Raw genomic sequence first — 26,242 nt, 5'->3', positions numbered from 1 at the left:
ATCCTAGAACAAGATACTAACTCCTAAGATCTAGATAAGTCAATGATCAGAGTCATCAGATATAGGGTGAGGAGATGATGGATCAGAAGTGCGTCCTCTACCCCGTCTGCCTCTGCCACGAGTGGAGGTGATGGCACGAGCAGGAGAACGAGATGAACTAGGTGGCTGAGAATGCTGAGATACTAGGGCTGATATCATGAGTCTGATAGAATCAAGTACGTTCAGTGCTCTGGAAACAGATTGAAGTAGAGCAGTGAACTGGGTGGTAGCATGCTCACTCGATCCTCTGATCTCTTTCCTCAGTAGCTCATATCCTCCTTCTAGTGCTCCTCTGAGCCTGCCAGCCTCTGCAGTGAGGTCTGTGACCTCAATGGTAGACTCCTGTGGCTGGGGATGGGCCAATGCAAGGACTTGCCCCTGCAAGTCAAGAACTCTGCCAGTAAGTCTCCAGACTGTATCCTCAAGCTGTTGTATCCTGACGGACTGATCTGAAATCATTTGAAATATAGTGGAGATGTGGGGAGTAATGGTCTGATCAGAAGAAGTAGCTCCAGGTGCAAAAGAAGTACTACTCCACTGGCTAGACAACAAAGAAGCCACACGCTGAGATATATGCTCGATCTGATCGTCAGCCAGTCTGAACTCTGAATGAGGTGCTCTGCTCTCTGGCTGATACACTGGTGTGGGCATCCTAGTAAACGCAGAAGGGCCAGCCTCAGTATCATGAATGAACTGGGTATCTGGTGAAGCTGCCCTAAAATCATGTACAGGAGAAGATGGACCTTCTTCTTCTACTCTGCCTTCAGTTCTGTCTTCAGCTCTTTCCTCAGCTCTCTCTTCAGAGCCCTTGATCCAACCACCAACAGTCTTTGTAATTCCCATTCGGTGTAGGCTGTGTTGGTTGAAAGTGTCCACATGTGAGAGCTTGGTAGGTGTCTCCCCTTCACAGCTAACTCCAAACCTCCTAAAAACTCTAGTAAGGGCCATACCATAAGGCAAGTGTGCCTTGGATCTGTTCAAAGTTTCTCTCATGGCCTCTATCATAAGTGTAGGGAGGTTTAAGGGGGTCTGAGTGATGATATGAAACATGACACATACATCTCTGCCAGATAGTAAGTCATGTCTACCACTCCTAGGAAAGAATAGTTTTGTCACAATCTGATGCAGGACCCTCATCTCAATGGACAGTAGCTTTGCTTCCAATTTGTTTAAACTTCCTGAAAAATCTTCTCCTAAGATAATTCTGATCCCTTCTTCTTTAATTGGGAGTTTCATATATGAGTATCCTTCACTAGGCAACTGAAGTATCTCTCCCAATATCCTAGAATCCAAACAGATGTCAATCCCCTTTACAGTTGAAGTCACAGATCCGTTTCCATAATTTAGGTTCTGATAGAACTCTCTGACTAGATCAACATAGGTGACTTCCTTAAGAGAGCAATAAAGTTCCCATCCTTGATTTTTGATCTTGGTAGCAAAAGTAAAGCCTTCTTTCTCAAAGAACCGAAAATCTATATTTTTTCCGGTTTCTACTTTTCTATCAGAAAGAAGATTTACACTGGGGCTTATGGAGGGTTGAGAGGGACCTTGAGCAGGTACTAAAACTGGATTGGGAACAGTGGAAGACTGAGCATGCCTTTTCTTTCGGACAATTTCCTCAGGCTCTCGGATTGATTTCCTTCTTTGGGGAAGTTTCATCTTTGGAGCCATATCTAATAAGGTAGCAGACAAGAAGACTTGAATTCAGTGGAGGAGGGATCACAAAAGAGTAAAGAAGAATTTTGGTGGAGAAAAGAAGTGGATTTTGAATGAACGGTGAAGTTCTAGGGCACGTTCCACCCGCGCCTATCACTGCGAGAAAGCACAGAAAAATCCTTTTCAAGGAGACGATTTTTGGTGGAGAGGAGGAGGGAGAATTGCCTCGAAATTAATCCTTGGATTTGGAGCAAAACAGAAGTTTGGAGAGGACGGCTTTCGGAAGGAAGACGACGAGAAGATGAGTCGTCTCATAAACAAGGTTTCCCGTTTTAAAAACAATGAACCCGATGGAAGTTGGTGGGATTAACAAGTTTGCCATTGAGTCGACTCATGGGGGTCGACTCATGAAGTTCAGAAAATCAGGAAAAATACAAATAAATTCCAGAAAAATTCAAAATTTTGGGAGAAAGAATTTTGCTCAATGATAAGTTTTTAGAGTGATAAAACTGAGCTTTTGGAACCAGGATAGATGTTGAAAATTGAGCTCTTAGAGTTTTTGACATCTATTCTTTGGAAATTGAGAAATTTCAGATAAATGGATCTAGAATTCCTAGATTTCTCCTAATTTCACAGAATCTTTCCTCACTAAGGGCCTTTGTAAAGATATCAGCTAATTGATTTTTAGTGCAAACATATTCAAGAATTATATTTTTGTTTTGAACATGTTCTCTTATAAAATGATGTCTTATTTCAATATGTTTAGATCTTGAGTGTTGTATTGGATTTTTAGATAGATTTATAGTACTTGTATTATCACATTTTATTGGTGTTTCATTAAGTTTGATTCCAAAATCTTCGAGTTGTTGCTTAATCCACAAGATTTGAGCACAACAACTTCCGGCTGCAATGTATTCGGCCTCAGCCGTAGACAGTGCCACCGAATTTTGTTTCTTGCTCAACCATGAGATTAGGTTAACTCCAAGAAATTGGCAAGTTCCACTTGTGCTTTTTCTATCTAATTTACATCCAGCAAAATCAGCATCAGAATATCCTAACAAATTAATTTGTGAGTCCTTAGAGTACCATAACCCTATAGTTTGTGTACCATTTAAGTATCTAAGGATTCTTTTAACAGCATTCAAATGAGATTCCTTAGGATTAGATTGATATCTTGCACATAAGCAAACACTAAACATGATATCAGGCCTACTTGCAGTTAAATATAATAATGAGCCAATCATACCTCTATAGTATTTTAAGTCTACGCTTTTACCTTCATCATCCTTGTCAAGCTTACATGAGGGACTCATTGGTGTGCCAATTGGTTTGCAGTTCTCCATTCCAAATCTTTTGAGTAGTTCCTTGGTGTACTTGCTTTGGGTGATGGAGATTCCCTCTTTTGATTGTTTGATTTGGAGTCCGAGGAAGAAGGTGAGTTCTCCCATCATGCTCATCTCGAACTCTCCCTGCATAAGCTTAGCAAAGTCTTGACAAAGGGATTCATTAGTAGACCCAAAAATTATGTCATCAACATAAATTTGTATAATTAGCATATCATTTTGGTTTCTTTTAATAAATAGAGTTGTATCCACATTGCCTCTTGAGAAATCATTATTTAGTAGAAATTTGCTTAGCCTTTCATACCATGCTCTAGGTGCTTGTTTTAGACCATATAAAGCTTTATTTAATCTAAAGACATGATTGGGAAAAGCATGATTTTCAAATCCAGGGGGTTGTTCTACATATACTTCTTCAGAAATATATCCATTTAAAAATGCACTTTTAACATCCATTTGAAATAGTTTGAATTTCATAAAGCAAGCATAAGCAAGTAGAAGTCTAATGGCTTCTAATCTAGCAACAGGTGCAAAGGTTTCATCAAAATCAATTCTTTCTTCTTGATTATATCCCTTAGCAACCAGTCTTGCTTTATTTCTAATTACATTTCCATGCTCATCTAATTTATTTCTAAAGACCCATTTTGTGCCAATTATTGAATAATCTTTAGGTCTTTTCACTAAGGTCCAAACATTATTTCTTTCAAATTGACTGAGTTCTTCTTGCATAGCATTAATCCAGTTATGATCATTTTCAGCTTCTTCAAAAGTTTTAGGTTCAAGTTGAGATACAAAAGCACAATGATTAAGTACATCTCTAAGTGAAGAACGTGTTTTTACCCCATGCATAGGATCACCGATAATTAATTCCTTAGGGTGGTTGTGAACATACCTCCATTCCTTGGGTAAGTCATTTGTACCTTGAGGTTGTTCTTGAATTTCTTCACCTTTCTCATTTTGTTCATCTTCTTGATCCTTGTCTTCTGGAGTTGCTGAATCTTTTAGAGTGATCTCCTTCATACCTTCTATTAGTGGATCTGCATCATCAACACCCTTATTCTTCCTTGAAGGAAGATCGTTAGATTCATCAAAGACAACATGTATGGACTCCTTAACTACTAAGGTTCTTTTGTTGAACACTCTAAATGCTTTACTAGTGGAGGAGTAACCTAGAAGGATTGCTTCATCTGATTTTGCATCAAATTTACCAAGTTTTTCTTTGCCATTATTTAATACAAAACATCGACAACCAAAAACATGAAAATAGGCAATATTTGGTTTTCTTCCTTTCCAAAGTTCATAGGGGGTTTTCTTTAAAAATTGTCTTATTAAAGCACGATTTAAAATGTAACATGCTGTGTTAATAGCTTCCGCCCAAAAATATTTTGGAAGGTTGCTTTCACAGAGCATGGTACGGGCCATTTCTTCTAAGGTTCTATTTTTTCTTTCAACTACCCCATTTTGTTGGGGTGTCCTAGGAGCAGAGAAGTTGTGGCCAATTCCATTTTCATCACAAAAATTTTCAAAGTCATGATTTTCAAATTCTGTTCCATGATCACTTCTAATATTTTGAATTGAAAACCCTTTTTCATTAGTGACTTTTTGATGAAATTTCGTGAAAATTTGAAAAGTTTCATTTTTGTGAGCTAAAAAGAAAACCCAAGTAAAACGAGAGTAATCATCAATTATTACAAATCCATATCGTTTTCCTCCTAGACTAGTGGTTTTAGTTGGTCCAAATAAATCCATATGTAAGAGCTCTAAAGGTCTAGAAGTTGAAATAGTGTTTTTGGATTTAAATGATATTCTAGTTTGTTTACCTAATTGGCATGCATCACAAATTCTATCCTTTTCAAAATTTAATTTTGGCAAACCGAGAACTAAATCCTTTTTGATTAATTTTGAAAGAGAATGCATGCTAATATGTGCAAGTCTACGATGCCACAGCCAACTAGTCTCATTTATTTTAGCATTTAAGGAAACTAGGCATTGCATGTCTAATTTAGTTAAATCATTCAAGTCTACCATATAAACATTGCCATGCCTATGTCCTATAAATTTAATGCCATCGTTAATAGGACTCGTCACAATGCATACAGATGATTCAAAACTTACTTTATACCCTTTATCACAGAATTGACTAATGCTAAGTAAGTTATGCTTTAAACCTTTAACAAGTAAAACATTCTCAATGTATTTGGAGGGAGTGATACCAATGTTACCTATCCCGATGATCTTTCCTTTGCCATTATCTCCAAAGGTGACCATCCCTCCATCCTTAGCATCAAGCGTGATGAATTGTGATTCATCACCAGTCATGTGTCTCGAGCATCCGCTGTCAAGATACCATTTTCTGTTTCCTTCTTGGGATGCTAGACACACCTGCAAGCACAGATCAAGTTTCTGTCTTAGGTACCCAAGCTTTCTTGGGTCCTTTCAGGTTAGTCAGAATGGTTTCTTTTGGAACCCATATTTTCTTTGTGTTTGCATATTTGTTAATAAGACATGTGTATGATTTATGTCCTATTCTTCCACATTTAAAACAAATAATATTTGTAGGCTTTTTGCTTGAATAATTTGCATAAATATCCTTCAAAAATTTTTGTTTCTTCAGGGGTTTATAACCAAGTCCAGCCTTATCATATATAGCTTTCTGATTATCAAGGATCATATTTAGCTTGTTTGAACTTAAGGTGAACTTATCTACTATAGATTTCAGCCTGTTAATTTCATCCTTAAAGTTTTGATTTTCTTGAATCAATGTGAATTTTTCAATTGAAAGAATTTCAGCTTGTTTCACTAAGGACTGATTTTTCAATTTCAGCTCTTTGTTTTTCTTCCCTAGTTTCTTTAATTCATCAATTGAATCATAGAAAGCTTCATGCAATTCTTCAAAAGTAAATTCACTAGTGGATTCAGAAGTTACCTCATTTTCATGTGCCATCAAGCACAGATTGGCTTGTTCGGTTGAGGTTTCCTCGTCGGAGCTTGAGTCATCACTCGCACTCCAGGTCGCCATCATTACCTTCTTTTTGAATTTCTTTGGACCTTTCTTCAATTGAGGACATTCGGATCTGAAATGTCCTGGCTTCTTGCACTCGTAGCATATAGGGGTTTGATCTTTCTCCTTTTCTATGCTTTGATCCCCTTTTGTAAATTTCTTTCTCATCCCCTGTTTCCTTTTTCTTAGAAACTTCTTGAATTTTCGGGTGATGAGAGCCATCTCCTCATCCTGATCTTCATCTTCAGAGTCATCTGTTTCATAATCAGGTGAAGTTGTGGATTTGAGGGCAATGGTTCTTTTCTTTTTGATTTCATCCTCTTGATGTTGCATCATGCTAAGTTCATGAGTCATCAAGGATCCAAGAAGCTCTTCTAGAGGTAGAGTGTTCAAGTCCTTTGCTTCTTGGATGGCAGTCACCTTGGCTTCCCAAGTTCTTGGCAGTGACCTGAGAATCTTCCTTACAAGTTCACTGTTAGTATAAGATTTGCCAAGACTCTTTAAACCATTGATTATATCAGTAAAACGAGTAAACATAGCAGTTATGGACTCATCATGCTCTATTTTGAACAATTCATATTTATGTACAAGCATGTTTATTTTAGACTCTTTTACTTGATTTGTTCCTTCATGGGTGACTTCTAACCTATTCCATATTTCTTTAGCAGATGCACAAGTAGAAATGCGATTAAATTCACTAGCATCTAGTGCACAATAAAGAACATTCATAGCTTTGGCATTTAATTGTGCCAATTTCTTGTCAACCTCATCCCATTCTTTCTCGGGTTTGGTTGACTCCTCACCATCTATAATCTTGGTGGGTGTGTGAGGACCATTCACTATGATACTCCACATATCATAGTCGAGTGCTTGTATGAAAATCTTCATCCGAGCTTTCCAATAGGTGTAATTAGACCCATTGAAAAGTGGAGGTCGGTTTGTTGATTGCCCCTCAGCTAGAGAAGTTCCAACATGGGTTGCCATAGATCTTTGGCTCTTTGATTGTTAGATCAAAGAAGGGCTAGAGCACTGGCTCTGATACCACTTGTTGCCCAGCTATGCAACCCAAGAGGGGGGGTGAATTGGGTTTCTAAAAATTTTAAGCCCAACAGATAACTTATGAAGAACAAAACAATGGCTTTAAATCAATATTAGTTAACTAAAGCAGTATTGCAAGGATATAATAAAGAAATAAGATAAAGCAATAAAGCACACCACAAACACAAGGATTTATAGTGGTTCGGTGCTAACCGTGCACCTACATCCACTCCCCAAGATCCCACTTGAGAATTTTAATCCACTATCCTTTGTATTCAACCCGAATACAAAACGTCGGAAACTCCGACACTAGCTATCCCAAGCTAGAATACAAGACGTCGAAAACTCCGACCCTAGCTATCCCAAGCTAGAACACTTGTTTTCCGGGTACAAGCAAACCCAAAACACTCCGATTTCAGGTTCGGATCAACCTTTCCTTGTTTTGGAAATCCTCCAAAAACAAGAGCAAAAACTCACAAAGAGTAAGAATATTTAGAGCACAGATGAATACAAAAACAGCTCCTTAAATGAGCAAATATAACAATAAAAGCTTTACTCAAATGAAGAACCCCTTTTTCAGATTTTCTCAAGATGAATGAACGGTTGAACGCTTGAGAAGAGGTTGATTGTTGATTGAAGATCTCTTGAAAGCTTTGAACGATCTCTAGATCAAGGTTGAAACGATAGGCGTGAAGAATTCTCTCCTTGAAAGATCTTCCTTTTCTCTTTCACAATCTCTCTGGTATATTGTGGATCCTCTCTCTTTTTCTCTATGGATATTTCGTTGATCTCAGGCTTTTTCTTGCAAATTTCGGATCCTCTCTTCTGTTCTTCTCTTTTTCTTCTTTTTCTCTTTTTACATTTGATTTCACGTTTGATCCGCTATTTAATCTGCAATTTCTTTCATCATTTAAAGCATTTTGTAGCATTAGAAGCAAGAGAAAACAATTTAGGCAGATAAAGAGCCGTTAGAGGATTTTTAGGAAGCATAAATGGCAATTAAAACGGGCAAAAAAATAGCCGTTGCTGACATTTCCCGTCGCAGGGGTCGACTCATGAGTCGACTCATGCTTCAGGAGTCGACTCATGAGTCGACTTCTGTTGCAACAGACCAGAAGATCTGATTTCTGGATTTTTCGGCTCAAATCAGCAGAGGTCGACTCATGCCTTGTGGGTCGACTCATGAGTCGACTCACAGGTCGTGCCAAGCCAAAAATCCAGTGTGCCATGGGAATTTTTTGCGTGCCATTCAGCTCATAGTGCCATGAGTTGACTCATGAGTCGACTCATGCACTTCAAACCTTCATAACTTCAAAAATATAAGTCCAAACACAATGAAATTTTCACCAATAGATTTCAAATCATTTATTCTACCAAATGGTACTATCAAATCAGGATTTTAGCAAAATTACGATTTTGCCCTTGAAGAGCATAAGGACTTTTTCAATTGTTTGTATCCCTTCAATCTGCTTTGTAATCATCAAAATCAATCTAGGAGCAACATTTACTAATTTCAATTAGTCGGATTAGGTGAATCAAGTTCGAGCCATAAAGTCAAATTAGATCTTTAGGTTGATTCAATTCTATATATGGGGTTCAATCGACTCAATCTATAATACTTATAGAATCATTAGCTCAATTGATCTAATCTAAATCAATACTTGATTTGGTTTAATCATTAGCTATACTGATTTTAACTCAATATGATTTAATTATAATCTAAGATGCAATTCAATTTCATGATCTCATGCAAAACTATCCATGCCTAATGATTTATGCACACACTAATTTTAGATCATAAAAATAATTTTTAGATTTAAATTTATTGCATAAAAAGTAAGTTTTTGATTCTTAAAATACTTTCAGAATATGCATGAAATCATATATCATATATATAAAAAAATTTAAATTTTTTAAAAATTAATTTCAGATCTAAATATACCATCATATATCACATACACGAAAAATTTTGATCGCAGAAATTTAATTTCTAACTTACTCTTGCTTTCATATATCGTATATATGAATAAAAATCAGAACTAAAATACTTTTCAGATCTAAACATAAATACATACATCACATATATGAACTAAAATTAAAATTTTGAAAATAATTTTTAAAATTTTTATATTACTTTTATACATATGAATATGTGGCTCTGATACCATGTTGGAGTTTCTACAGGTGCTAATGCATGTGAGTTCGAAAATTTTCTAAATTCAAAATGTAGTAAAAAAATCAGATTAAAATATTTTTAATCTAAGCATGCATTCATCATATGAAAGTACCTATAGATCTAGTTCATATACTAAAATTAATATAAACTAATTTTAATATGAATAAAAAAAAGTCTGTAATCAATTCACATACTTGAATCACTTTTTTTGTGTCTCAAACCTGTAACTGAGATTGAATCCAATTCAATCCCAGAATCTGAAGTTGAGCAGGCTCTGAATCAACAGCACAAGCATTTTGCCTCTACGAATATCCATAGGGCCGACCTTGAATAGATCCTCTTGACTTCTGCTTGTTTGAATTGAAGTCCTGAATAGGCTTGAACCAAGCCTGGATAGGAATCAACTCTTGAATCCTTTTGATCTTTTTTTCTTGATTCTTGAAGAAGTCAAGAACCTTTCTTAATCCCTCAACTAATCAAGAAGAACAATAAACAAGAAGTGGTTATAACTAACTCCCAACAATTTGAGAGGAAGAGGATGAAATCAGCAACAACTTGGCGCCAACCTTTTGACACCAAAGAAGGATGCCGCCCACCTCTCTTCTAGCTCCAAGAGGGATGCCTAGGGAGAGAGGGAGCATGGGCTGAAGAGAGAGAGGAGAGGAGGCATGGGCATAGTAATAGGTGGCGGCAAGGATGAAAGATCATGAGATTATGAGAGAGATAAGGCTAGGGTCCTTTAAATAGACATCATAAGGGTGTCCTAATCAAATTAGAATCCCTCCTCCTAATCATATTAGAAATCCTAGCCATAATATACTTGGACCAAGTAAATGGGGCACCATCCATAATTTACCCACACCCAGTGCTAAGCATCCCACCATATGAGATCCAATTAAAGGTTCTCAAATCAGTCCACATGATTTCACAATTCACTTCAAGAATTTTTGATCAAATCAAGATGAATAAAATCAAAAAACTTATTCTTGATTTAATCCAAGTCATAAATTAAGTATCCAACCATTGGAAGCCATTGAATTAAATTTAATTAGATTCAAATCAAGTGTAGAAATTGATTAATTCTTATCATATAAGCAAACCAACTATAAGAGGAATTGGGTTCACCCAAGTCCTAGCAAGGTTAACATGAATCTAATAGAATTTTTCTAAATTCATATTAATCGATGCTTCATAAGCCTAATTATAACTAATCCAGATCTTTTTCCTTTATGTGTGATCCTATAGGTTCAATTCTATCTGGTAGTAAGACATACCATGATCTATATCATTGGTATCACTGAAATCCTCTTTCAATGGGTCAGAATAATTTCACTCTAACTCGATAAGGATCATTGATCCAAAATAATCCTATTAAGATCTCACAATTCACTTGTAACATCTATCAATATGTAGTGATAATCCAACAGAATCGAAATAGAATCTCTAAGTGTAGTTAATGTATGATACAGTCTCTCTATCATGAGTCCTGACTAGATGGTAGGTCATGGATAAATCATCAAACCTCATCATCGGTCATATGATAGATCCGATCAGCTCAAGTTCAATAGTGATTTTAAATAAAAATTCTTTTTCATTAATCACACTGCTATGGTCATAGACTTGTAAACTTAGCTTCTCAAATCTCATAAGATTACTCCTCTCTATCAAGATCGATAGATCCTATCTAGATACACATCTTGCTCGCACAGCTTATCTACTAAAGCCAACATCCACTACAAAAATTTATGATTGAGTCAATGTTTATATGTAGTCAAACTACAGTAGTCTTACTGTGAGCAACTGTGACACCACAGGTCAAAGGACCAGTCATACAACTACAGTATCGAGATGATCACTGATGATTAGATAGAAATCTATATGATCTCTTGTATGATCATGTTCAGTACTAGTTATTCTCTAATAACTACCTGCACTTGCCACTCAGTGTCTCTACATCATAGACTAGAGACATTCTACCTCGAAAGAAACGAACAGTACGCCAATCGATCTGAATCGATCACCATCTCTATGACTATCCTATAATTGGAAGTAATTTAAGAATTGATCATACATGGCTCTAGTTCTCAATACTTGATAATATGTATCGTAACATCAATTCCAAAAATGATTCAAAGACACATAACACTTGAATGAAAAAAGAAACTTATCTTTTATTAATTAAATTAGTAGTTTAAAGTATAAATTTATGTCATAGAATGAACAATATGTCAGCCAACAATTGGCTTTTATGATATACATCTAACATAAAATGTAGGGATAATGTTAACATTATCTATATCAGTGGAAAGGTCATCAATTTTATATACAATCAAATTAGAATCTTCATCCGAGTCAAATAAGCCCTCAAACACATCAATATTTTCTCCATCTAACCTATCATCTACTTCAAATATGCTCTCAACATTCTTTTGTATCCGCAAAGCTAGTGCCCAAGCCCTCTCCCCTATGGCGCAAGTGTTCTTAAATAACCTATCCAACTTCATGGCATATTGCAAAGCATGTTCTGAAAATATAGTAGCATCAAAGATCTCCTGCAAGTTAGAGATATAAATTATCAATATTTATTTTTAAATCATAGTATGAAAAATCTTATAAACATCAATAAACTATTATTTATATCTATAACTTTTTTCCTACCATGCATTTGGTGCATCTATTGTATTTCTAATAGGATCAAGCCCTATTTTCTTTACTACAAATCTCATCCAAATACTCTAGTTTGCTTTCAAGTTATCTCATTTATGTTTAAATTATTTATAGTCATATTAATTTTTAGTCTTCTTATTAATTTTTTTAATTATATTGGCCCATCCTAGCCTATCAAAATATGTTCCTGAGTGATTACCAACTTCAACTTCACTAATATATATATCGATAAATTACTTTATCAATTTATCATTCCAAACTACCTTCTTCTTCTTATCATCTTAGGTCGATGGTCCAACAAATATGTTTTGACATTTCTTAGGTATTTCTTTCTTGTTACAATGCAACAACAAAGATATAAAATATTTTGTCAATCATAAATTATTATTTCAACCATATTTTAGAAGATAATTTGTAAAACAAATATAAATATATCCAATTCAAATACACAAACACATACAATATATATATATATATATATATATATATATATATATATATATATATATATATATATATATATATATATATATATATATATATATATATTCATTTCTTCCATATAAACAAAATTGCTTACACAATCATGAATATATAAAAGTGATATATATATATATATATATGTGTGTGTGTGTGTGTGTGTGTGTATGTATATTCATACAATATATACAAATACAATTTATATGCCTAATTACCATAGGTTTGCCACTTCATAGGTTGTGCTTGTGCTTTTCTTCATTGCATGGGTTGGCATTGAGGTAATTATTTATCCGTTCTTATCCTTCTTCTTTTTTTTTTAAATGCTTTTTCATCAAAAATCAGTAATACCAATCATTCAGAAAAGGGAAGTGAAAAAGTGCTTGTGTGATCTTTTTTATGTGGTGATGCAGTATTGATACTTGAAGACCATTAGATTTTCTAATTTATTTATGTTCATTTTCTGTTAGTTAGATTTCTCTGATTAATGTTCAATTCAGCTTTCTAATTCTCCAATTAACATTGCTTTTCAAAACATTATTTGTGAAAATATGTCTAGCTCTTCATCACATGGATATCTTGAAATTAGTAATAAATTGCCTATGCCAATACTCCTAACTCATGATCCTCTAATTAGATGCATGGGACTAGAAAAAAGCAATGTGTCTATTCTTATTGATCAATTTAGACTCACAGGTCAAATAAGATTCTAGAGTTATATGAAAAAAAATAGGACTCTAGAGTTATACCAAAAGAAATAGGACTCTAGACTTCCAGTTAAAATGAGACTCTTTCTTTTCATCATGCAGGAGAGTTGAGTGAAAAAATAAAATTATACCAAAAAATGAAAGAATCTAGACTCCCTTAAAATGGAAAATAGAGTTATACAAAAAAAAATGAGACTTTACCTCTTCTCATCATTCATGAGACTTGAGTGGAATAAGAAAAGATAGCAAGATGGAGAGAGGGATCATGGAACGGAATAAAAAATTGGGAAAGGTAGATTGATTGAGGGATCATGGAAAGGAGAAAAAATAGAAAAAGATGACTGCAAAATAGCAAGATAGAGAGAGGGATCATGGAAAAAAAATCAAAAAGAGGGATCATGGAAAGAAAAAAAATCAGGAAAAACAATGGCCAAGGGGGACAATGGTAGAAAATTTCAAAAAAAATATCTAGAAACTTAAACAATCAAAGAAAAATAAGAAAAAAATACCTTAATTATATGGAAATGGAAGGAGATGCGATCAATTAAGATTCCTTTTATACAAATTTTTTTTTTTGATTGTATGTGAAAGGAAGGAGTTGAGGATGATTGGAGTTCATTTTATATTAGGATTTCTGAAAGTTGTTTTGTATGTTATACTTTATAGGGATATAAATATAATTATAAGATTTTTTCATGAGTATTTTGGTCAAAAATAAAATTTTCATAAAGCTAAAACAACTTCTTGATGTAACATAGAAAGTGCCTTTGGAGAAAACTCTAAAATAGAGTTTCTCTCAAATAGACATTTTCAACTTTTTGATAAAATTAAAATAGTTTTTATATTTTTCTTATTAGATATTACTTTAACCATCCAAAGTATCTTTAGAGAGCTAGAAAGTGCTTTTTGGCCCTCTAAAAGTTTAGCCAAATGGGGCTTAAGTCCTATCCCTCTCGATCACTCGAGGATCTTAATTTTATTTAAATCTTTTGTAAGGCAATTCAGTAAGATTATTATTAATTTTTATATAATATAAAGAAATAATGCCACAGATTTCTTGCTTTCTCATAAACTTTTGTCCTACATACTTTATACGTAACCTTATTTTGGAATTTACAATTTGCTTTTTGAAAAAGTCAATTGAAACTCTAGAATTATAATGGATCAAAATAGAAGGAACAAAAGATGAAATCAAAGAAATTTCAAACAAAAGATCTTTAAGTTATTCAGCCTCAAAATAGGTGGAATCAACTATAATAAGTTCAGCTTCTATTATACTTCTAGCTGGTATGATTTTTTTGGCTGACTTCTAAGAAATAGCACACCACTAAGCAGGAATATATAGCTAAAGATGGATTTAACATTCACTAAGTTAGAAATCCAATTGGCATCAATATACCCCTCCAATATAATTGGATAGCCAACAAATCTAACATAATATGAAATAATATCTTTAAGATATCTAAAAATTCATTTTAGAGCAATCCAATGAACCTTATTAGTATTACTAGTATATCAATTAAGTTTAGAAATTACATGATCAATGTCAGGTCAAGTATGATTGGAGAGGTATATGGAGATCCAATGATTTAAGCATATCTTTCTTGTTTGACAGATTTATTAGAGTTCTTTAAGAGTTGGATAGAATAATCAAATCGAGTAGAAACAGGAGAAAAATCAAAATACTTGAATTTATCAATCAACAATTAGGTGTAGTGAGATTGAGATGAAGATATATAATCAGATGATTGAATAATCTTCATGCCAAAGATTAGAACAATTTCTCGTAAACCTTTCATATCAAAATAATGAGAGAGAAAATTCTTGACATTATTAATTAGATCAAAGTCAAAATATAGTATCAAGTTATCATCAACTGATAGACAATGTAGAATATATCGATCATCAAATTTGTTATGATAGAGATCATTATCAAATTCATTGATTTTGAAATTATAAAAAAAAATAATATTATTGAACTTTTGTTATTTAGGTCCTTGCTTTAGGCTACGCAAGGATCTAATAAGCTTGCACACTTTATGCTCTTAATCTGGCACTATGAAGTTCTCAGGTTGAGTCATATAGATTTTTTTCATCAAGATCTCCATGAAGAAAGACCTTTTTCATATCTATTTAATACGTAAAAAGTCTTTAGATGGAAGCAAAAGCAAAAAAGACACGAATAATGATAATAGTAGCAATAGATGCATAAGTATCAAAGAAATCAATATCTATTTTTTATCTAAAATCTTAGACTATAAGCTATACCTTATACTTTTTCACCGATTCATCAATTAAGTTTCTTTCTAAAGATTTATTTATATCATAAAGATTTATTTTCAGGAGATAAATTAGTGAGAATCTAAGTATTATTTTCAATAATGGATTCAATCTCACTATTAATTATTTCTTTTCAAAAAAAAAAAATATCAAGAGATCTCAGAGCTTCCTAGTATGAAGTAGGTGTATCCTTAACTAAGAAGGTAAAGAAAGTTTCATCTAGATTCTTTTTGATCTTAACCCCTTGCTCATTTTGGATTCAAAAGGAAGATCATGTTAATTAGATATAGGATCTTAATGGATTAGAGGACGAGAACTAAGTTGAAGTATACAAGGAATAAGAGTTATAATCAGATATAGATATAGAGATTCATGTCTTGAAAGAAAATATACTTTAAAAGAGGACATCTCTAGATCAATAACGATTTAATAGATATATCACTAGAATCAGAATGAATAACAAGAAAATGATAGATATTACTATCAGGGAATAGCCAACAAAGATAGAATTAATAGTTTTAGGATCAATTTTATTTCTCTTAGATTCAAAAATAACAATCTTAGCTAAGCACCCTAGACTCAAAAGTAACTCAACTTTGGTGAACATCCCTTCCAATACTCATAAGGAGTCTTTTATTTATTCTTTGATGGAATTCTATTCAAGATAAAAGTAAAATTCCAAAGAATTTACCTTTATAAGTTTTTTAGAATATCAAAACTTATGATCATAGCATTAATCATGTCTAATAGAATTCTATTTTTTCATTCTACAATACTATTGGATTGAGGAGAATAAGTAGTTATTTCATAATTATACCATGATTTTGATAGAAGATAACAAAAATCATTTGAAGAATATTTACCTTCTCTATTAGATCTTAAGATTTTAATCTTTTTTTTCAATTTGGCTTTCGACCTTAGTTTGAAAACCTTAAACTTATTGAAGACTTCATCCTTAATCTTTAAGAGATAAGAATAATAATATTTGGAGAAGTCATCAATAAAGATCACAAAATAACAACTACCTCCATGGGTTGGATTTTTATGAGAATCACAAACATCACTAAGAATTAATTTAAGAAGTTATCTGAAAAAATACAGATTTTCAGATAAATTTTTTATCCACCAAAGAACAGGCCCTTAATACAATTAGGATATAAGATTGTATTAAAGTTCAAATAGATGGTAATTTCTAAAGGTGATATATTTATTGGTAAAGTGTTTATATATGAGGAATTGTTCAAACTTAATGTAATTTTTCTTTAATTAATAATTTTTTTTTCAAATCCTTCTCAATCAATCTTGTTAAATTTGAATCTTGTGATGTTTGGCGGGACATATGAATTTCAAATCTATCCAAAAAATATTTAATCTTAATCTTATTTATAAATTCAAAATTAATTATAAATCTAAGTATAAAATCTATACTCAATCTAAACAAACTAGAAAATCTATTCAAATTTATATCTTAAGAAATTTCTCAAAATATTTTTTTAAAAATATTTAAATAAAAAAATAATTTATCCATATTCATTTATGCATGAGAAAGTGACTTCAAAATCTGTTACACATATTCTTTTATATTATTATTTTTTTAGATAATTACTAAAATTTATCTATATTTTTCATAATACCTTTTATGCTTTTTAGGTTTATAAAGCATAATTTTCTTGTACCAAACTAAGCTTTTAGTTCATACTAAATTATCCTAGAATAATAAAATTATCAACTTCTAACAAACATATATTTTATTTTGGTGTTTGAGATGAAAACTTCATCATTAGAAGAGTTATTGTTCTTTTGATTACTTTCCATGGCTCCATGCAATGCATGTTGATTTTGTAATTTTAGTAACATCAATTATATGTCATACATATGAAGAATGCTTAAGTGCTAGCAACCAATTGGCAAACCAGGCAAAAAAAAAAAAAGAAAAAAAAAAGAGAAAGAAAAAGAGGTTTTTGTATATTGCTTTGCTGTAATTTTATAATTATAAGCAATTCAATAAAAAATTAATTGTATAGCATTAGATGGCTTGTATCTTGTGAAATTCTCATGTGAGAATCCTTGGGCAGTAGTAGTCGATATTCACTTGAGCCAAGCCAACTAGTCTTTGGTGCTGACAATTTATCGATTTGAGATATTACTTGAAGTATGGGCTCTAATCTAAAAGGTTGAATAAATTCAATTACTAGTCCATGACACTTGTACCCAAATCTTAGAGTCTAATATAGTTATCTTCCTTATTATCTCTCTCTAGATGTGGCCTCGTCATAACCGAACGCTTCATATGACCAGCCAAAATTATCATGGATCGCATGACCAAATGGATTCCTCAAATATGCCATAAATCCCATGCTTCTATTTGAGCCGAAATCTCAACCTCACATTATTCTCATTTGTATTTTTAGTCTATGGGTCTTTATTTGATTTGAAAAATTGGGTCCAAAAATGGAGAAGCCTCCATCTCCACTTCATCATCCGAATATCCAAATGCTTTATTATATGGATCAATATAGTTCAATATTTGAAACTTGCATTCCTTATTGATCATTATATATAAGTACTAACATACACTATAATGAATACTACAATCTAAATAGTCCACTCACAAATACCACACAGCTTCATTGCAAAAATTTATTCAATATAAATATCAAAATATGAGATCAAGATAAACATAAGTAACAAAATAAGTAAACATAAAATAACCCACATCAAATACTAGTATATAAGTATCAAAATATGACTCCAAGATAAATATAAGTAACAAAATAAGTAAATATAAAATAACTCACATCAAATACTGGCATATTAGTATCAAAACATGACTCCAAGATAAACTTAAATATCAAAATAAGTAAACATAAAACAACGCATATCAGATACCATACTAGCAATTAAAATGCTTTATCTATAACTACTGCCTACTAGTCACGTCACAATATAAAAAGAATATAAGCATATTTATAATCCTCTAGTATATTAAAGAAATAATCAGTTTTTACACATCACTTAAAAATTTTCTCCCTACCATCATCCTCTTATTTGAGTAAGCCTCTCAATCTTAAGAATCCCATTAAGTACTTTCATTCTCATCTCTCTTTTTATTTTGAATATTCTAATCAAGTACTTTATATGATCCCAGCTATTTGAAAGTATGATCCCACCTTGGATAGCTCATCTAAAAGGACTTTTTCAAATGGATCGTCTTCGGTACTGCCCCTTGATCTCTTTGACCTTTGCTATCTAGAAGATAAAGGACCTGTTGCTTGACTAGGTTGGATGCTAATAGGTGACTATGTATTAGATGCAAAATCAATTCAATCGTCTTGAATATTTTCTAAAGTTATATTGTTATTTCAATCTACATCCGATATTTCTTCATTAATAAACTCAATATTTGCTATCCCTTTTTCTCGCTCCATATTCTTTGCTACATCTGCTAGTGCCTCAGCTGCTTCCCTAGTTACTCTATCTCCATCAAGTATTATTGCCAACTAATCCAAATGAGGGAAGGACTTAATTCTAAGCCTTTGGTGTATGGGTGACTCTTCGAGAAGTAATGAACAAATGAACAATCAAGTATCAGTAGTGTGTTTAACTTGAATTTTTTTTAAAAAAAGATGATAAGAAATATGTTAACATTTAATTGGAATATATGTTATCTTTATCCAATCATTGAAGATACTTTCCTCACATGTGATGCATTTGTCTTTATCATTCCATCCAAATCCTAAAGCTTATGGTCCTAGCATTTTCTGAATAGTATTGTATAGCCTTTTTAGATGCTCCAACCTTGATTTAATATGTGGGCTCGCCCTTAATCTACAATCAAGAAGCTTCTCTTCCATCTACTTCTCTAATTGCCCAAGGTATTCACATCTGAAAGTGCCATTGTCCACTTTTCGATGTCCACAATTTACTAGATCTAATAAGCACTCAACTAACTTTGCATCTTCAATGGATCTTTCAGTTCTATTCAGCCTCGATACTCTCTTTATCTTTTTAGAAGTTTCCATAATTGAAATGCTAATGCATATGACAATCACAGTATAATTTGAAACACATGATTAGTTAATATGAATTAGAATAAACATCATACCATCCTTTCATTAAATATAAAAGTAATCCATAAATATTGTCGCAAAACATGGCCATAACAAATTATGACAAGTCATAAAAAGTTGTTCATATTATTATATGTCGAAACAAAGTTATTCAAAATATTACAAGGCCAAATGATATAATAAAATAATATCTAACATACATCACTAAGAAGAGAAATAATAATCTAGTACAATGTGAATTAGAATGAAAAACATCTCTGTCTCTCTTGTTGTCACTGTGTGAACATCATATAGTCAATGCGCTATTCTAAGCATTCCATTCATTGCTCATTTTCATCATTGTTATTTTCTCTTGATCAATATCCTATATACTTTCAACTTAATCATCATCAACTACTTGCTCAAGTGGGTCAACTAACATTTTCCTCATAAAGTTATGAAGAAGACAGCAAGTAGAGATTATTCTACAATGAGTCTTAATAGAATAAAATGATGGTCCTCTAAGAATTATCCACCTCATTTTGAGAAGATCAAAGGCTCTTTTTATGATATTCCTAATTTGTAAGTGCTTCATATTGAAGAACTCTGTAAGTGTTTAGAGTTGAACTTCACTTCTCCACTCACTAAGATAATATCTTTGACCTCTATAAGGAGCTAAAAATCCTTCACAATTTGAAAAACTAGCATTACACAGATAGTAGTGACCTAATATTAACAAACATAGTCCGTCATCAAATAAAGATTTTAGATAATTATATAATTGCTCCGTAGTTTTTTTCATACTTAATTTATCTTATGGTACTTTTAATCCATTTCTTCTAGCAATTGCATCATGAAGATCCTACTGTTTGTGCAAATCCCCCTCAACTAGGCAAAAATATATAAAGTACATATCTTAAGAGCAAACATTCAAAATATTTATTTAATTTTATTTTTTCTGATCTGATATCTAGGTTTATCATGTTCTATAACTTGAACTCTAATATATGTACCATTTAAAGTATCTAAATAATTCTATAATTATAAAAAAAATTAAAATTCAATATATGCATTATAAAATAAAAATATTAAACTACAATAATAAAGATGATACCAATCTTAAACCACCTCTATTAGTCATCTGTTGAGTTTTCAAGCACTGATTCTGATTTTTTAAGGAGAATCTCATGTAGGTGCAGTATTGCATGAAGAACAATATTAAAATATTTACTAACTATGGAGCTGGATCGACGGAATAATAATTATACAAACCCATTTTTTGAATGGTGACCTATTGTATTCAAGATCATGGCCACCATTTCTTCCCCCCTTATATCTCTACTTGCTATTAGATTTTCAATTTTCTTCATCATGTTACACAATTTCATGAAGTATCTCTTATCCATCCTTAGATGATCTATACAAAATTGATCACTCTCTATTGTCATATACTTAATGTTTGTAAGTCAAGTTGTATATTTTTGTTCATGAGTCTTTCTAATTTCATCACCTTCTTCAGATATCAGTCTAGACACTGATCTCCTCCTCCTAATGACTATGACTAATGTGCTCATGTAACAGACAATTAAAAACTATATCATCATGTTATAATATATCTCATAATAACCATAGTAACTCTTCTCTTTCTATTCTATCTACATGATCAATGGCCATCCTTGCCCATACAAATTGATTTTATTTAAAGGTGTAGACCAAATTGACGATTGGATAAGAGGAAGAAAGCCTTATCATAAAAGTGATAGTAGCTAATAAATAAAGAAAATATTAGAAACATTACAAATGGGTTTAAAAGGGGAGATAGGATGGTTTGCAATACAGACTACTATTTATGGTTTGATGATTTTATCTCAATCTAAGACTTAGAATATCTTGTGCTACATTTTGATTTATGAAAATATGAAGAGGAAAATATTGAATAGATTACATCAGCCAAGTTTTAACAAAATTAGTCTTAGTTTTTATAAATAAAATAAGATTCAACCATAATTAGGTTCTATCAATATTTTTTATATTGTGTTTCAATTTTTAAAATCAAAATTTGATTTCATAATCTTATATCTTAATATAACTTCTTAATTTAGACTCAACCTTGAAATGAAAAAAAATATTGTAGTCTCTCTTTGCCCTAATATATTCACCTGCGTACTCCCCTAGGACACATCCGCATCCTCCCTCAAGACTCATCTGTATTTTGTGTGCATCCGCACGATGAGTCAAGAGCATGGAAAAATACAAAGATGGAAAAAAATTCCTGAGAACAAAATATAACTCGCATCCTCCCGCAACTCTATTCTATGTCATAAAACCAATGTAGACGTCTATAAAATAAAAAAAAATAAAAAAAAATTGATAAGGCAATATTGCATACCTTTGAGAGTTTAGAGGAGCAAAACCATCATAAATTTCTAAAAAAAGAGAGGATGATGATGATAAGGAGCCAGTCGGAAGGAGAATGGGACTAAGGTTTGAAAAAAGTGCACTGAGTCATTAGGCATTAACAATAAAGGCATCAAAAATAAGGAGGGGTATTTTAGAAATAAAATAAAGTAGTTAGTTTATTGATTGATGGAAAAATAATTTAGCCACCTCTTAGGTGGATAATTTTTTTTTCTATTTTATGGATAAATGCTACACATAAAAATAACTTATCCATTTTGAAAAGTATGAGAATATGGATAAGTTGGTTAATAAAAAAGTTGATCAATAGAAAAGTTGGTCAACTTTTTCATAATATTTATCTACAAAAGAATGGAGCCCAATAAGAATCTACTAATAAGATTTCTTCTGATACTAGAAATATGTTGTACGTCTTGAAGATAATTTTTTTTTCAGAGGTAAATTTTAGGTTAACATTATCACTACCCAAAACATTGACAGTGTTCTATTTTTCATGATCATACTTCCTTCACTTGTCCTAATAAGAGAAAAAAGATACTCTATTAGTACAAATATAGATATTGACACCAAAATCTAACTATCAATTAGTCCTTTTATGGTAAAATTAACTAATGGGATGAAGGACATTGACCTAAAAGTGGATGGTTCATCTTTACCATATTGACCATAGGTTTGGATTGAGCTTGGTTCTTCTTATTTTTTATCATAACATTTTCCTTCTTCTGGTGAAGTATTGATGAGCAAGGTGATTATCCCAACACAAACAAAGTGGAATCTTCCATCAATAGGTTTCTTGTTTCCCATGGTTTGAGAATTGAATTTAGTTCTATTTTGGAATTTACCCCTTTTCCTTTTACCCTTGGTTTTGAAATCTTTGGTTCTAAAGATTTGGTTTTGGTCTTGATAGCTCGACCCTTAGTTTATGCTCTAGGTTTTGAAATTTGATCATATTTATTTTAGCTTTCAATTGGTTTTCTTTTAACTCTCTAATCGATATTGGTCTTCTATTCCAATGGCTTGAATGACTGATCTAAAGATAAGGATATCGTGGGTTCTTTTAAGATCACATCCAAAATTGATCATAAAGATGGAAGCTTATCAATTAGACAAGCGACTTGATAATTCTCATCTAATGTCAAGCCCACTTTATGAATCTTTTAGACCAAATTTGGAAATGATAGATTGGATCATTTATAGGGATATTGTCTATCATCTTGAAATTGCTAAATTATAATAATGAATCTCATCCCCTTCATTGTCCTTACTATAGGCACCTTCTAGGTTAATCTAAAGTTCTTAATAGTCTTATATTTTCAATAGGTTTCATAAAGTTATCCAAAAGACAATAAGGATTCCAAACTTACAGTAGAATTCAATTTCTTCTAGTGATTTATCGATTCTAGAAGTCTTGAAAAATCAAATGATCTAGAAGAAGATCTTAATTTAGATGAGGGAGGAAACATCATAAGTAGCCTTTTTCCAATGGCAATGATTAGGCAAATTGTTCCCACCATCTTAGGAATCCGTGATCATTAAATTTTTTGGGTTCAAGGATCAAGACTTTCTCGCACCCATTGATGTACGATAAAGATTACAAAAAACTTGATTTGGGAGGTTTCATTTGAGCTACAAATAGAATTTATGGTCTATTAGAACTTTATTTTTAGAACAAAAATAAGAAATCTAGAAAGTGAAGCCAATAGTCAGTCTTTAAAAAGCAATGCAATTTCAGTGTAACTATGATTAACAATATTTAAGAAAGTAAGTCAAATTTAAATACTGAAGTCTAGTAGCTATTTAATGAAAATCGAACAAAGAGACCAAACCTTTGACTTAGAATGCTACATAAAATCCTTCTAAATAGAGAGTTTTATTAAACCAAGTAATGTTTTAAGTAAAATTCATGATAAAAAAGAGTTCTTTAAATTGAGAAACATCTGAATAAGAGTCTTTATAAACTTAAATTGATTTAAAATATAAAACAAGGATAAGAGAAAGAAATTTGACTTACTGAAAGTTTGGTTGAATTGGCCTATAGATTTTAAAAAGTAGAAATAGAAAAGACTCTAAAGTGTGCTAGGCACCATCTTAAACAAATTCTCGACCCTCGTGCTGGTGTCATCAAAAATTCTGTCCAAAATATGGATATCCTTGAGCATGATGTAGAGATGACAGTCTGTTTATGTTAATACTTAGCAAAAATGAGAAAAAGAGTGGTGAAAGAGAAAAGAGTTTATGAACACATTAGACTCTCAAAGTATCGAAAGAGATCATTATTTTTAATATCCCATAGGCCAGGACTCACGATTTTGATAGACTATGAGCAGATGCCTGTAGATGGTTGTTTGACTAGTGGACTATAAAGGAGATGACCAGTCAAAAATATGACCATTTGAAATAAACGGTCATTTGATTATTCGACTACAAAGGGAAGCAACCACTTAAACTATGATAAAAATAAAATAAAAGATCAAATAAATTATGATAAAAAAAATAACATAATTAAATCATTATCCTGTGCGTGCCATGTCGTATTTGCATGTGCGAGGTGGGTCAGCAAGCATATGTGAAATATAAAATCCACTCCTCCCATGGACCCCAAGCAAAGATGGGTAAGAAAAGATAGTTTATAAATACAATGATAGATTTATCCCTTTCTAATTTGAGACTAAAAACTTTATAAAACTTTAGGGGTCAGGAGGAATAAAATTTTAAATTTTTTCTCCAAAACTCTAACATATGCTATCGAGAATATCACCCAAATAACACAAAGCCAACAATTATAATCTTAAAAGGTCCAAATTACCATCCATTAAATAATTAAACAAATTATCTAAATCCAAATATAAATATCAAACTCATTTCTTTAAAATTCAAAAAATTATTAACTACAAATTCAAAAACAACTAATGAACTAAAATTATGCTATAAAATCATCTTGCTAGAATAATCTCCAAAAAAACTTGAATTGTTCTTCATCTTTAGTGATCCTATTCATTTGGAAAAAAAAAAAAAGATATGAGTTTTATAGCTTGATAAGTAAAACCTACACTTTCTTATTAGATCACTTATAAATTTTTTATGAACAATACATCATTTAAAAAAACAACCTTTATTTCAAAATAAAGCATATAATAAATAAGTTATAGAGTATATTATGTATGCCTAAATCATCAATAATTTATATTTGAAATTAAATTATATTTAGCATAATCTTTTTATCTTTATTCCATCATTTTGAATCCATATTACAAATAAAATCCAATGATATTCTTCTTGAGTCGAAGTTAGAACAAAATCTCAAGCATAAAATATATAAAAGTCTTTGTTGCAAAATACAAACATACGAACAACATAAATGCATCAATATTATAAAAAATATTTAATACGACTAAAATGAAAATGAAGTACTTGTAATAATCTTTTTTCATATGAACATGATATTCAAAATCATTATACTTTAAGTTTCCAATGTTAGTCTAACCTTAAACCGACTCTAGTTTAATAAATAATATATCCAAATTAGATTCAAAAAATAAATGAATTTTATATTTTAATCTAATCTTGATCATTGATTTTACGAGCCCAATCTATAGGATAATATTAAACTGATCCAGCCCAATATATCTTGACTAGATTCAAGCCTACAAACAGATTAGTAAAATCAATCAACAAATATAATTATAATTTTAAATTTATTATTTTAATTATTATTTTTAAATCAAATATGTAAATATGTTAATTTTAAAACTATCAACTTTATTTATGCTGATTTTTGAATATTTTTGGGACCACATATAATAAATTTATATATTTTTATAGGTTTTAATATGGAACCTGAATTTAATCTTAAAAATTTTAATTTTTGTTTATGATGTATTGGCCATCTAATTAATATAATCTATTTTATTTTTTTTATTTTCTTAATATTTTTTATTAATATATAATAAATTAAAATATTTTATATGTTTATATATATATTTTTTAATTTATCTAAAAAATTTATGTTAAAATACAACATGGAGGCCTAAAAATGCATTGGGCCATCATCTCAGTCGATGGTATTCGGCGGCTCAAGTCTCCTGCCCGATTGAGACTCGAGAACGGAAGAAAAAGGAAAGGAAATACCAAGGCAAAACCCCAGCGATCGTCTAAGCTGCCCCATTCTGCCGCTCCAACCCTCCCCCCGGTTGGGACTCCCGAGGACGGAAAAAAATAGAGGAAAAACATACGAAAAATCAAAGAAAACAAGGAAAGACGGAAAAAATTTAAGGTAAGACCTTTCCCCACATAGATGATCATTTTTTTTTCTTTTGCTTTTTTTTTTTTTTTTTTTTTCATTTCTTAGGTTCCGATTGGGTTTTTTCTCAAGTATATGGGATTTTGTGCGAGTT

The 26,242-nt window shown here is 31.8% G+C and overlaps 1 pseudogene; it reads right to left on the bottom strand.

The window, feature by feature from the left end:
- Positions 1–16,412, bottom strand: part of LOC140859328 (L10-interacting MYB domain-containing protein-like) — a 45,439-nt pseudogene extending 29,027 nt beyond the window's left edge.
- Positions 16,413–26,242: the final 9,830 nt, after the last annotated feature.

The sequence above is a fragment of the Elaeis guineensis genome, chromosome 7, assembly GCF_000442705.2.
Source record: "Elaeis guineensis isolate ETL-2024a chromosome 7, EG11, whole genome shotgun sequence".
Lineage (NCBI taxonomy): Eukaryota > Viridiplantae > Streptophyta > Magnoliopsida > Arecales > Arecaceae > Elaeis > Elaeis guineensis.
The sequence above is the reverse complement of the archived record's forward strand: the minus strand, read 5'-3'. Positions and strand labels throughout refer to the sequence as shown.